This window comes from Girardinichthys multiradiatus, chromosome 4 (assembly GCF_021462225.1).
Source record: "Girardinichthys multiradiatus isolate DD_20200921_A chromosome 4, DD_fGirMul_XY1, whole genome shotgun sequence".
Classification (NCBI taxonomy): Eukaryota; Metazoa; Chordata; class Actinopteri; order Cyprinodontiformes; family Goodeidae; genus Girardinichthys; species Girardinichthys multiradiatus.
Window position 1 is genome coordinate 15,019,543 of NC_061797.1, and position 14,582 is coordinate 15,034,124.

Genomic DNA, 14,582 nt, shown 5'->3' on the forward strand with positions numbered 1-14,582 from the left:
ACTATCTGCTGAAAAACAACAGCAAAAAAAACCCCAGACAACCCCTGATCGAGGGGCATTATTGAAATGCAAAACCTCACTCCTGCAATTCCTCACACAAAAACCTTCTAAAACCCATTATATGCCCCATTACTCTACCTGAATTACATGTTCAAACACCAACCAAGATTTTACAACATCACATAATCAGGCATTATTAGTATCATTGTGAAATATGGTTTTAGTCTAGTGAAGCTAGGCAGATTAATTACATGAAACATCACCTCAAAGTCACCCTGGGGAGCGAGGCTCGTCTTTTTCCCAGCTAGTTTTCTGTCTGCAATTTCTAATCCAGGGCTAGGCAATTCTTGTCTTAAAGGGTTGGAGTCCTGCATGTTTTCCTGCTTAAGCACATATGATTTAAATAAAATGGGCATTAGCAGACTTCTGTGAAACTTAGTGACCACTGAGGAGATGATTATTATTATTTAAGTGAGGCACAGGGACACATTTGTAGTAGAAAGGGTAGTTGTGATGCCTGGTTTATGTAAAGAAAAGGTAAAAAAAACTGCAATAACCTGGTTGCATAAATATCAGTCGCTTAAACTAATACTTCAAATGCTTTTTAACTTAATTTCAGAATTCAGACATTTTTGGTAAGCCGCATTTTGATTTGGTAATATTTGCATTTCTCATAAACTCCCCTCAGATGTTCTGTTAACTTTATTTCTGGAGACTAAAACTTAATTTGTCCTCTAATCAAGTCTTTCTTTTCTTGATTTGGATGTATGCTATGACTTGTTTTGCTAAAGAATCAAATGCTCTTCATCTTGAGCATTCTAGCGCCTGATGGTTTTAGGTCATAACTGACTGGCATTTTAATGTGCTCTCTTGAATCCACCTTGACAATGCCGCTCTGTCTGAATAAAGCTAACCGCAAAGCAGAGGTGCCACCACCATGCTTCACTGCTTGCCTTTTGGGGATAAGCAACGCTGTGTTTGTACTTTTGTGGCCCAAAGGTTTGGTATCATCACACCACAACACATTACCACAAAATGTTTTAATAGATTTTTCCAGGTCTGGGTGTTTTCTTTGGAGAAAAGGGCTTCTTGCAGTGCTGTTCCCTAATCCTTGGATCAACAACCTTTACAAAAAGATACAAGTTCACCCTCATTTTTACTAACTCAAATTTACAGCTGCAAAATCTACTAGACCCTTTGAAAAAAAAAAACACAACTTATCAAGTTTTCTACCTGCAGTTAAAAAAAACATTTATGGTTAAAGAACCAAGATTTTATTAATGTGAAGATAAATACATTTTCTTGAATGGAACATTCTATATTTATGAAAGAAAACCGTACAATTTCTATGCAGACATTACATGTAAAACAGGTGGAAACCTGTAGGAATTAGCTATCTTAGTATTTTTATATATTTTTTAAATGTCCATTCCATATCAGATTTGGCCAAAGTTATTGGGATCCACTTTGGAAAGCCTAAAGAGCCACATGTGGCTCCAAAGCAGTAAGTTGCAGACGCCCACCAAAGTCCAAACATATGGAGGATAACATAAGATTGTCGTATCATTTAGTGCAAAACTTCTCAGAAATTCCTGCAGCTCCTTCAGTGTTTCCTGTTGACCTCCTGGCAGCCTACTGGACCTGTTTTAGGGAATACAATGCTGTCCAATTTATGTTATGTCACTGTTGTTCCCGATTTTCTCCAATTATTGGTGCCCGCCTTCATTCTGCCATGGCATATACATGAGGCTGTAATATTTTCTTATACCCTTCTCCAGATTGAGGCCTTTAAACAATGAGATCATTTTGATTGTTTGTACCCTCTCTGCAAAGAATGGCTTTAGCTACAGGATCCAAATCAGCAAATGTCTGGATAATTCCACAAGGAAAAACTGGACTTTATTTCAGGGTGATCATGTTCAATATAACTGATGTCAGATGTTTATTAAAGAAAAAATACAGCGTGCACAATTAAGCAACAATTTTATTGCAGTTCTTGTTTTTATTGTTTCAGCTAATGTATTCGGTTTTTAGTTGAAATAACATTAAAAACGTTTTGGAATATTTTATTATAGTCAAATATTTTACAAAAGGAAAACCAGGCATTTTAACAGGGTTGTAAACACTTTTTTGATACAATGTAAAACATTGAGGACACTGAGGCTGCCCACCTGTTTTCTCATTCATGTGCTGTTCGACAAAATCCCCCCAAAAATTTGTGTTTATTGGAATTACACACATAAATATAGAGATTAAGGGATTTTTTTCAGTTTTCAGAAGACATCATAGCAGTTCCAGCATACCTAATTTACTCTGGCTAGAAAACCACATTAGATTCTGTTCTTAGTATGTTTCACCTGGAAAAACATTGGTGGCGCACTGCATCCTTCCATGGTCCGTATGTATAAATATTAGCTGATATTTCTGTAAAAGAAAGAAAAAAATCAAGCGTGACAGTTTAACAACATGTAAACAGCATTTTCATGAAACACTATGACATTATTGATACTTGGTTAGCTTTCTAGTTTTCTTTATCTTCTGGAGGAAAGAAAAAACTATATTTATACAGAATGAAGACACTTAATAAAAAAGATGTACAGATCCCTCCTGTACTGGCTCTCTCTTCATTGGCACATTATTTAAGTGACTTCAAATCTTTACAGTGAAACACTAAATATTAATCACACTGCCTAGAGCAATATGATGATAGTGTATGTTTCTATGTCTTTAAAAAATAGGAACTCCCCCACTTTTTATCCCAGAATTCCTTTTCAAAGCTATTTTAACAACCAGCTCAAGTCTCCAGGCTATGCTTGTATAAGCTGAACACCAGAACAGTATTTCACCGGGAAAGAAATATTCTGCCACATCTGCTGTACAGCATGGTTGTAAACAATATATAGTTTCTGAAGCCTCAGCAATGAGGTCTTATTTTATCTGCTGGCTCAGAATCTCCCATCTTCTTTACAGCTGTATCATCATTGGCAAAGAGAGGAAGGAAGCCTCTGAAGAGGCATTTTTTTGACATTGTTTGTCCCTGACCAGAAATGATGCACACACACTGGAGGCACAGCAATTCAGCCTCCACCATAAACCTGTCTTATTGGAACAAAAACTAGCCACCTACATTCGAACACCAATATGACGCTGGTTCTTATTGCAGGGAAATGAGACTGAGTTTAAAACTCAAACATGGCTGTCTGGGTGGGGTTTTCCTCACTAATTGGTTGGAAATTTCATAGAACTGAAGTCACAAATTAAATGTACATTTCCTGAATAATTCAGTGTCATAATTCCCATCCTTAATATACTCCTATCATAGGAATGTGTGTTGTAATTATTATTATTATTATTATTATATTTAATATTCCTGTTTTAATATTTAATGAAATAATAATTAGGTCTGTTTAATGTTGTCCGGTGAATACCAGCCCAATAAGGCGGTGGTATGAGGACAATGGAAAAAAGGGTGAAGCGAGTTGTGCCATTACTAAACAGCAAAACTGCAAAAAATGAAATAAATACTTAAAATACAAGAATTTATTAACAAACATAATTCAGCCCCAAGTTAAACGCATTTCAAATAACAAACTCTTCACTATACTAGAACAATTGAACTAAAACTACCAAGCAAAATGAAGGAATAAAAATTTACTATAAAAATGTACTATAACAAACAAGGGAATCAATAAGAATGGTTAAGACCATGACCAATAAAGTAGTGCAATTTTGCCATTTAATGTTATTTATGTTTGAGAACAAAGGATTATTTTAAGGAAATTAGGAAATTAGGTTGAGTTAATCTTGGAACTAACTTAGAACAATATTTGGTAAACATTCAAACATCATTCACAATGTAAGATCAGAAGGGCAGATAAAACATTATTTTAATAAAGTAATATTTTAAAGAATGACTTGCTGAATAAATATAATCCCATTAATATACCTTAATGTGCATAAGTGTCGATGGCACGTTACAGCCAATTTGTGTTTAAAACCACCCTTTAAATAAAGTTAGTCTTAACTTTAAAACACAACACAGAAAAAGTAAATGAAACTCATGTTTTAATCCCATGGCTGGGGTCCCAACAATGTGTGTCATACTAATTCTTCAGTCTGTCACTCTCAGATGGAAGGAACTTGCTTTGGATGTTCAGAAAGAACCAACGGAGCACTAAGGCTGAAGCCTGCCATGAAATGGAAACTAGTGGAACACCAGTATACTGTCCACAGATACGCCAGTATCTTGACTTTCCAAAATTCCAAATTCAAGATTAGTTTAAATTTGCAACTGGCAAATGCTTCTAGAGAAAGGTTTTATGGTTAGAAGAGACAGAGATTAACTTGTTAGATCAAAATGGCAGGAAGAAAGAGGTGAACAGGTGGGGCTTTAACGAAGAGAAATATTGTACCAACTGTCGAGCATGTTAGTGGTAGAATCATGCTGTGGGACTATTTTGCTGCTATTGGTACTGGTGCACTGATTGTGGGTGTGGGGTATACTGTTATGGACTACATCCAAATTCTTATGCCTTATCTCACACCAACAGCAAGAGCGGGCAGTCCACCATCAAGTTGATAATGGTACAAAAATGTCCCGCACGCACAGGCAGTTCATACAGACTGACACCTTTATAGAAAACTGTGTTAAACTTTCACTGATCTATGACATTTAAAAAAAGATGTAAACAAATAAAATCTTCTTCCATCCATCCATTTTCTATACTTACTTCTTCCATACAGTCACGAGGAGCTGGTGCCTATCTCCAGTGGTCTACGGGTGAGAGGTGGGGTACACCCTGGGCAGATCTCCAGTCCATAGCAGGGCAACGTACAGGACAAACAACCACGCACACACCCATTCACAACTAAGGGCAATTTAGAGGGATCAATTAACCTAACAGTCATGTTTTTGAGCCCACGTATGCATGGGGAGAACATGCATACTCTATGCAGAAAGAACCCTGGACTCAAACCCAGGACCTTCTTGCTGCAAGGCAGCAGTGCTACCAACTGTAGCACCGTGCAGCCCCTAAAATCTTCTTAAGATGTTAGTCCTTACAAATCAACACAAAATGTTCCCTTTTTAATCAACCATGTTTTTGCTTTCTCGTGGCATCCAGTGACTTGTTAAAAAGCATACTTGGGCTCACCCATTTACTAATTGTAAAGCAAGATTTATTGAAAAAAGACTGACCCATATCGCATTCATGATGCTGAGAATTAAATAAAGAAATTTACTAGGCCAAGAAAATTAAATACAGTAAAACCAAAAGGTTATGTGTTTTTATTTATTTCTTTTAAAAGGGCTAAGACACAAAACTTAAATCTTTTAACAAAACTTCCATGATTTAACAATGCCTTTGAGGTACCACTTTGTTACATTAAAATATTCTGTATTTTGCTTTGGTGCGCACAAATAAAACATTTTACAGAGCTCCCAGTGCAACCCTTTCAACAATGAATTAAATGCCTACAATAAATGACATTCATCTCCGTGGTGAGTGTTTGTAAAGGTCTGATGTAGCTGTTTGTCTGCTGGCTGAAGCAGATTTATATCCTCATCTTCTGCTTTGAAGTCTCCCCTAGACATAAATCAAAATTAAAGTGAAATGGGGCCCAAGTTTTAGTGAGCTGTCCTGAATTAATAACGCTGTCTCAAACATGTTTCATGTCTGGAGCTTGCATGGGGAGCAAACAGGAAAGCCGAATGCAGAAGAAAAGGTGATCAATGTTTTTAGCCCATCTAGGTCTGTTAACTTCACATAAAGGAGAAGTCTAGCATGGAAGAACCGTAAAGCTATAGACTTGCAGAAATACTCTGGGAGTTTCATGTAAAGTATGACTTGAACATATATGTGTGTAATTTTCAACTCTCAGAAAGGTTTTTAGTTTCAGGCAGATCATGGATGCTAGAGTCAGTCAACAGTATTAATAAGCGATTATGACAGTTCTCTAAAACTACGAAAGATCCAGTGTCAATGAAGTGTTCTCAGACTGACCATAAAAACGTTTTATCCATGTTTTTTTGCTCTGGAATAAATACGGTTTGCAGTCCAATGTGAAGTAATATTATGGTACTGAAAAAGGTGAACTTATTCTACAGTGGGAGATGACCGTGGGGAAGACCCTGATATTTCAGAAAGGACTACTGGTCCTTCTCAAAATATTAGCATATTGTGATAAAGTTCATTATTTTCCATAATGTAATGATGAAAATTTAACATTCATATATTTTAGATTCATATTTTAGATTCATCGCACTAACTGAAATATTTCAGGTCTTTTATTGTCTTAATACGGATGATTTTGGCATACAGCTCATGAAAACCCAAAATTCCTATCTCACAAAATTAGCATATCATTAAAAGGGTCTCTAAACGAGCTATGAACCTAATCATCTGAATCAACGAGTTAACTCTAAACACCTGCAAAAGATTCCTGAGGCCTTTAAAACTCCCAGCCTGGTTCATCACTCAAAACCCCAATCATGGGTAAGACTGCCGACCTGACTGCTGTCCAGAAGGCCACTATTGACACCCTCAAGCAAGAGGGTAAGACACAGAAAGAAATGTCTGAACAAATAGGCTGTTCCCAGAGTGCTGTATCAAGGCACCTCAGTGGGAAGTCTGTGGGAAGGAAAAAGTGTGGCAGAAAACGCTGCACAACGAGAAGAGGTGACCGGACCCTGAGGAAGATTGTGGAGAAGAGCCGATTCCAGACCTTGGGGGACCTGCGGAAGCAGTGGACTGAGTCTGGAGTAGAAACATCCAGAGCCACCGTGCACTGGCGTGTGCAGAAAATGGGCTACAGGTGCCGCATTCCCCAGGTCAAGCCACTTTTGAACCAGAAACAGCGGCAGAAGCGCCTGACCTGGGCTACAGAGAAGCTGCACTGGACTGTTGCTCAGTGGTCCAAAGTACTTTTTTCGGATGAAAGCTAATTCTGCATGTCATTCGGAAATCAAGGTGCCAGAGTCTGGAGGAAGACTGGGGAGAAGGAAATGCCAAAATGCCAGAAGTCCAGTGTCAAGTACCCACAGTCAGTGATGGTCTGGGGTGCCGTGTCAGCTGCTGGTGTTGGTCCACTGTGTTTTATCAAGGGCAGGGACAATGCAGCTAGCTATCAGGAGATTTTGGAGCACTTCAAGCTTCCATCTGCTGAAAAGCTTTATGGAGATGAAGATTTCATTTTTCAGCACGACCTGGCACCTGCTCACAGTGCCAAAACCACTGGTAAATGGTTTACTGACCATGGTATCACTGTGCTCAATTGGCCTGCCAACTCTCCTGACCTGAACCCCATAGAGAATCTGTGGGATATTGTGAAGAGAACGTTGAGAGACTCAAGACCCAACACTCTGGATGAGCTAAAGGCCGCTATCGAAGCATCCTGGGCCTCCATAAGACCTCAGCAGTGCCACAGGCTGATTGCCTCCATGCCACGCCGCATTGAAGCAGTCATTTCTGCAAAAGGATTCCCGACCAAGTATTGAGTGCATAACTGTACATGATTATTTGAAGGTTGACGTTTTTTGTATTAAAAACACTTTTATTTTATTGGTCGGATGAAATATGCTAATTTTTTGAGATAAGAATTTTGGGTTTTCATGAGCTGTATGCCAAAATCCTCCGTATTAAGACAATAAAAGACCTGAAATATTTCAGTTAGTGTGAAAAGAATCTAAAATATATGAATGTTAAATTTTCATCATGACATTATGGAAAATAATGAACTTTATCACAATATGCTAATATTTTGAGAAGGACCTGTATATGTCCTGTCTGGCCTGGGAACCCTTTGGGATCGCTCAGGTGAGGGATGTCTGGGGTTTCCTCCCAGACCTGCTGCCCCCTTGACCCAATCTCAGATAAGCGGAAGACGATGGATGGACGGACGGATGGATAGAGGCTTCCACAAGTTCTGCTTTAACGGGAACATTTTAAGTACCTTGGTGTGTAGTTTACGTGGGAACTAAGTGAAAAGGCAAACAAAAAAAGAGATTTTGATTTAGTGATCCATACGCATTCTTAGAGGAGTGACATGGTAGAACTGGTAGAATAGCCCAGGACCGACCCAGAACTTGCTGAAGGGACTGTGGCTTGAGAACGCCTTGGGATCCCTTGGAGAAGATGGAGAGTGTCAGCAGATAGATGTATGTGTTTTCATTCTGGACCTGCTGTTGCTGCAACAAATTCTCTGTTAAGCATAATAAACTTGATGAGTGGATGGGTTTTCCTGTCCTTTTAAGAACAACCCACCTTCAGTAATCTCCACCATCAGTTTGAAGGTAGGGACTACTGGGGCAGTCTCCAGCCCCCATACACCCCTAAACAGGTGAGGGTACAGAAAACAGGTGAATGGCTGGATGTTACTTTTAAACTAACTGCCATAAACTGATGTTAAAAAACACTGTTTACTACATATCGGTTAGTGTACACAGACAGAAGCGGCTTGAAAACAGTGTTTATCCTGTGCATGGCCTCGATTTGTTAGTCACTGGTCCTCCTGCAAGCTGCAATCATTTTCACTGAGAAAAAGCTGCTTGTGTTTTCTCCAGCTACTCCAGCATCCTCCCACAGTCCAAAAACATAACTCTTAGGTTGGTTATACAGGTCCTTCTCAAAATATTAGCATATTGTGATAAAGTTCATTATTTTCCATAATGTCATGATGAAAATTTAACATTCATATATTTTAGATTCATTGCACACTAACTGAAATATTTCAGGTCTTTTATTGTCTTAATACGGATGATGTTGGCATACAGCTCATGAAAACCCAAAATTCCTATCTCACAAAATTAGCATTTTTCATCCGACCAATAAAAGAAAAGTGTTTTTAATACAAAAAACGTCAACCTTCAAATAATCATGTACAGTTATGCACTCAATACTTGATCGGGAATCCTTTGGCAGAAATGACTGCTTCAATGCGGCGTGGCATGGAGGCAATCAGCCTGTGGCACTGCTGAGGTCTTATGGAGGCCCAGGATGCTTCGATAGCGGCCTTTAGCTCATCCAGAGTGTTGGGTCTTGAGTCTCTCAACGTTCTCTTCACAATATCCCACAGATTCTCTATGGGGTTCAGGTCAGGAGAGTTGGCAGGCCAATTGAGCACAGTGATACCATGGTCAGTAAACCATTTACCAGTGGTTTTGGCACTGTGAGCAGGTGCCAGGTCGTGCTGAAAAATGAAATATTCATCTCCATAAAGCTTTTCAGCAGATGGAAGCATGAAGTGCTCCAAAATCTCCTGATAGCTAGCTGCATTGACCCTGCCCTTGATAAAACACAGTGGACCAACACCAGCAGCTGACACGGCACCCCAGACTATCACTGACTGTGGGTACTTGACACTGGACTTCTGGCATTTTGGCATTTCCTTCTCCCCAGTCTTCCTCCAGACTCTGGCACCTTGATTTCCGAATGACATGCAGAATTTGCTTTCATCCGAAAAAAGTACTTTGGACCACTGAGCAACAGTCCAGTGCTGCTTCTCTGTAGCCCAGGTCAGGCGCATCTGCCGCTGTTTCTGGTTCAAAAGTGGCTTGACCTGGGGAATACGGCACCTGTTGCCCATTTCCTGCACACGCCTGTGCACGGTGGCTCTGGATGTTTCTACTCCAGACTCAGTCCACTGCTTCCGCAGGTCCCCCAAGGTCTGGAATCGGCTCTTCTCCACAATCTTCCTCAGGGTCCGGTCACCTCTTCTCGTTGTGCTGCGTTTTCTGCCACACTTTTTCCTTCCCACAGACTTCCCACTGAGGTGCCTTGTTACAGCACTCTGGGAACAGCCTATTTGTTCAGAAATTTCTTTCTGTGTCTTACCCTCTTGCTTGAGGGTGTCAATAGTGGCCTTCTGGACAGCAGTCAGGTCGGCAGTCTTACCCATGATTGGGGTTTTGAGTGATGAACCAGGCTGGGAGTTTTAAAGGCCTCAGGAATCTTTTGCAGGTGTTTAGAGTTAACTCGTTGATTCAGATGATTAGGTTCATAGCTCGTTTAGAGACCCTTTTAATGATATGCTAATTTTGTGAGATAGGAATTTTGGGTTTTCATGAGCTGTATGCCAAAATAATCCGTATTAAGACAATAAAAGACCTGAAATATTTCAGTTAGTGTGCAATGAATCTAAAATATATGAATGTTAAATTTTCATCATTACATTATGGAAAATAATGAACTTTATCACAATATGCTAATATTTTGAGAAGGACCTGTATACCTTGGATGTTCTTAATTTAAGCAGGCATATTTTTCCCCGATGTTCAGATTGATGTGAGCCTTTAAATTAGAACCAAAATCGTTTCTTTGCCACATGGTGTAAAAAATATTTCTAGTTATCTTGAGCTCTCAAGCTGACTAAAGTTTTAATCAGAACTTTATGACTACGGGTAGCGCTGTTGTTTTGACAACTGTGTTGATGAGGAACTGTGACGGCTCTCTCAAAGTATAAATCTTTTATTCTCTCTCCACGGCAGACATCTTCTGTCAGGCTCCGGTTTTCTTTTGCTTAATAAAACATACATGACTAACTGAGTTGCCTGCTTCTTTTGCAATAATAATTAATATGATCATATACATAATCATATACTCACTGCCACAGATCCACCATGAGAAGCAGTCACATACAGTGACTGCTCCAGTGTAGAATAAGCCACTGGAAGCAACAGTACGACACAGACAGGAGGATTAGCCGTGGACCATATTTTCCCCGGTCCTGGTGTAGGCACTGAATGAAATGACTTCCAAAGCATTCCCAGGAATCTTTTCACACATCACCATCAAGGATTAGGCTGGGCTTATTCCACATGTTGATTTAGACAGACTTTTTTATAAAATGCTGCCCTAAACCAAAACAAATAATACGAATTTTACCTGTCCAGCCTGCATGGTGTTAACATTTTTAGTAAATGTTCATTTAACAGAGGTTAGTGGTGCATTAATTGCTTAATACTTACTGCCATGGATTATAATGTTTGCTGCTCTAGTTAGTTTTTGGGACAGCAGGATTTGAGTTTAAAATAAAGCAGTATTATGTAATTCGTTTTAATATTTAATAGTTATATCGATAATAAGACAATTATTTTAATTTTAATCATGGGGAAACTAACAAAAGGAGTGTCCATGTTCACTTTATGTGGCCATTAGGCAACTAGGCTAAGAAATAAGGGATAAAAGTAGTGGTTTAACCTTGCTTTACTTCATTCCTTACATCTGAAATGTAGGAAAGACTGTCAGAAAACTTGCCAACCAGTTTCTATATTTTTAAAATTGATCTTACTACATGTGCAGGAAAACCCACTTTCAGTAAAACATGCATTGATCCCAAACCAGGCTCATATCTGACTTAGCACATTACTTGCATGCTGTGCAGAGGTTTCTGGAGGCTTCAGAAACAGGTCAGAACCCCCCATGGTGATCTGCATGCAGTCTGCAGAACCATACTGATATAAAGTAGCCTCAAATTTAAGTGCTGCTGGTTATATTTCTCAACAACTTTGACTTCAAAGAAAATAGTTAAGCATGTAATTGAATTCTTAATTTCTGGAACATGGCATTAAGATGCAAATGGGTGCTGTGCAGAAATTTGTACATTTTAAAACATTTATTACTGCTTTCATGGAGGTAGAAATATATTTTCCTATCAGTTTTATTCCACTTTATATGCTCTCTTAAATTAGGTCTCTGTTGAAAGGAAATATGGATATAAAGATTTCAATAAAGTTGCACTCAACTTCATCATTTGCGGTTTTCAAATAAATATCAGATTTATATATGAAATCAGTTCTCAGAACATGAAATCAGACTCCAAATTAAAATCCAGTAAACAGAGCTTTCATCCTGGACAGCACTTCAACCTACAGGTTACTCTAGAAGAGCTGGGAATGCTTTCTTTGCTGAAGGAATTGAAACTCACCTGCTCATTATGGTTTAATAAGTCACTTCATGTTTATATGAACTGTAAAAAGAAACATAACTAACCTGAATCCAAACATCTACCTAATAAGGAAACATTTACTTTTTCTTACAGGTTGCTACCAAACCTGGCTACATGATTCACAAAAATCCAAAAAAGCCTCACTCATCTTTGTTTGTTTCAGTTCCAGCTGTTTGAAACGTTTTAGTAATTGCTCTGGGAGTTCAGGGAATTAGTTATTTTGTTTGAGCCATTTCTGACCTATAAAGATCAATAAACATTTGCTTTGCAAAAGAGCATGTTCTGTTGTCTTGCCTATTTTCAAGAGTCAAGAGTGCCCAAGAGAAATGAGCTTCTGTGTCATATTTATATCCCAGGGAAGCCAGAGGACATGGGTTAATTATTAAAAGCTGCTACGACTCACCATAAAAAACCTAATAATACAAAAACAATTGTTGGCCTCATTTTTCTTTTGTAAATTGTGAGAGGTGCCATTAGAACAGCACTAGTTGCTTATATATATATATATATATCTATAAGGATGGTTTTATTTCCCACACTAAATGAGTCAACTTTTTCAGTGTGTAAATTTGCTCCTGCAATAAAACAATGAAGCTCTTTACACGTTTTAAGTTTTTCTCTTATCTAAGATAAGTTAGCTGCACATTTTATAAAAAATTTGATTACATATGCATACAATATGTTGTAGTTGCAGCATTTATCATTTACCTCCTTCAGGAGTAGCATGGTAGCATAACTCTTGACATGTATACTAGGCTCGATTCCAACCAACCACTTTCAGGCCATTTCTCCTGCTAATGTGTACTTGCATTTACACACACTGATTAAAGAGATGCTGTTGGGCTGCATTCAAAGAAGATTGGGTCACACCACATCTTAAGAAGCCTACTCTGAACCATGGTCACAGTCAAGACTAGAACCAGTTTTGCTGCTTCCATCTGAGTCTAAGGATTTTAAAGCTTTGATTTGAAATGGGTCTCAGATTTCATTTCATACTAAAATCTTCCGAACCCAAACTAGCCTGTTTTAACAAGTGTATGTACATTAAAGGCTTCCAGAGCTGCAGCACAGTCCTAATCTGGTCTAGGAAGACCTCTTTGCAACTTGTGACAAATGAAACCGCTTTACCAGCCATCTAGTGTCCTAAATGGACATTTAAGACATGATACAGTGTTTTAATTCTAAATTACTACATGTACAATTAAGTTTTTATGTGAAATAATTAAATCCACATCCTAGACTGTTATTGATGTATGTAAATAATTTGTCTCAAAATGTATCTCATAATCCATCAAAAGTCAGTTCTGAAGTATGAAACCTTTACTGATCAGGGGGAATAAATACATCACACATTTAAAGAAACAAGGAGATTCTGGATGTTTAGCAAACATCCAAGATGGAGCCATGGATGGCAGCCTTGGTACTTCGCACTCGAATGTCTCCCCCTCATGCCGGAGAGCCTGCACTGACCAACCAGTACTCATCTTCACTGAGATCTTCAACAAGTCTCTGGAGCTGTGTGAGGTCCTTTCCTGTTCCAGATGCTCCACCATCATCCCAGTCCCCAAGAAGAACCTTAATGGGGTTAATGACTACAGACCTGTACCCCCGATGTCTGTGGTCATGAAATCCTTTGAGCGACGGGTGTTAAAGTATCTGAAAGACATCACAGGTCCCCCCTGCTGGACCCCCTGAAGTTTACTTACCGAGCAAACAGGTCGGCAGATGATGCAGTCAACTTTGGACTACACTTCATCATGCACCATCCAGGGACATGTGCCAAGATCCTGTTTGTGGACTTCAGCTCAGCCTTTAAAACCATCAGCCCAGACATCCTCCACCATAAACTCACCCAGCTTACAGTGCTGGCCTCTACCTGTCTCCCAAGCAGGAGGCTGGGAGCAACTTTTCCCGCATAAGAACCATCAGCTCCGGCACCCCCTGGGGGTGTGTTCTCTCCCCACTCTTCTTCACTCTGCACAGAAATGACCATCTCAGCGGACCAGTCTGTGAAACTGTCTGCAGATGACTCCACTGTTATTAGACTAATCTAGGATAGTGATGAGTCTGCATACAGACAGGAGCTGGGTTGGCTGGTCCACTGGTGTGATCAGAACCACCTGGAGATGACAGTGGACCCCCCCACACACACTCTTCCTTCTGTGACCATCCTCAATAACACTGCTGTGGATCACTTCAAGTTCCTAAGAACCACCCTTTCTACTTTTACCTCTATAGGGAGGAAAGGAGTATTTTTCTGAATAAGAAATCAACAATGGAAATATTATCTACATTGGTTAAATTCTTTGGAGGTTTTACTGCCATCTTTCTGGAGTTTAAGAAAGATCTCAGTTATATCTAACATTAGCTTTAGAGGGGAGAGCTTGGTAGATTACAACTTTAAAATTACAAGAAAATATAGACTTGAAATACTTCACTTTGTCTTTAATAATTCTATATAATATACGACAAAAATATTGAACTTTTTCAAGAGATTCAAATTTTTTAAATGTTCCTGGAGTTCTGAAATAAAATCCTTTCTACAATAATATATTTTGGCCTAAAATTCTTCCCTGAATATACTAGATCAAATGGGTTCAAATTCAAACTGAGATGAACTCAATTAAAACCGGGGCTTG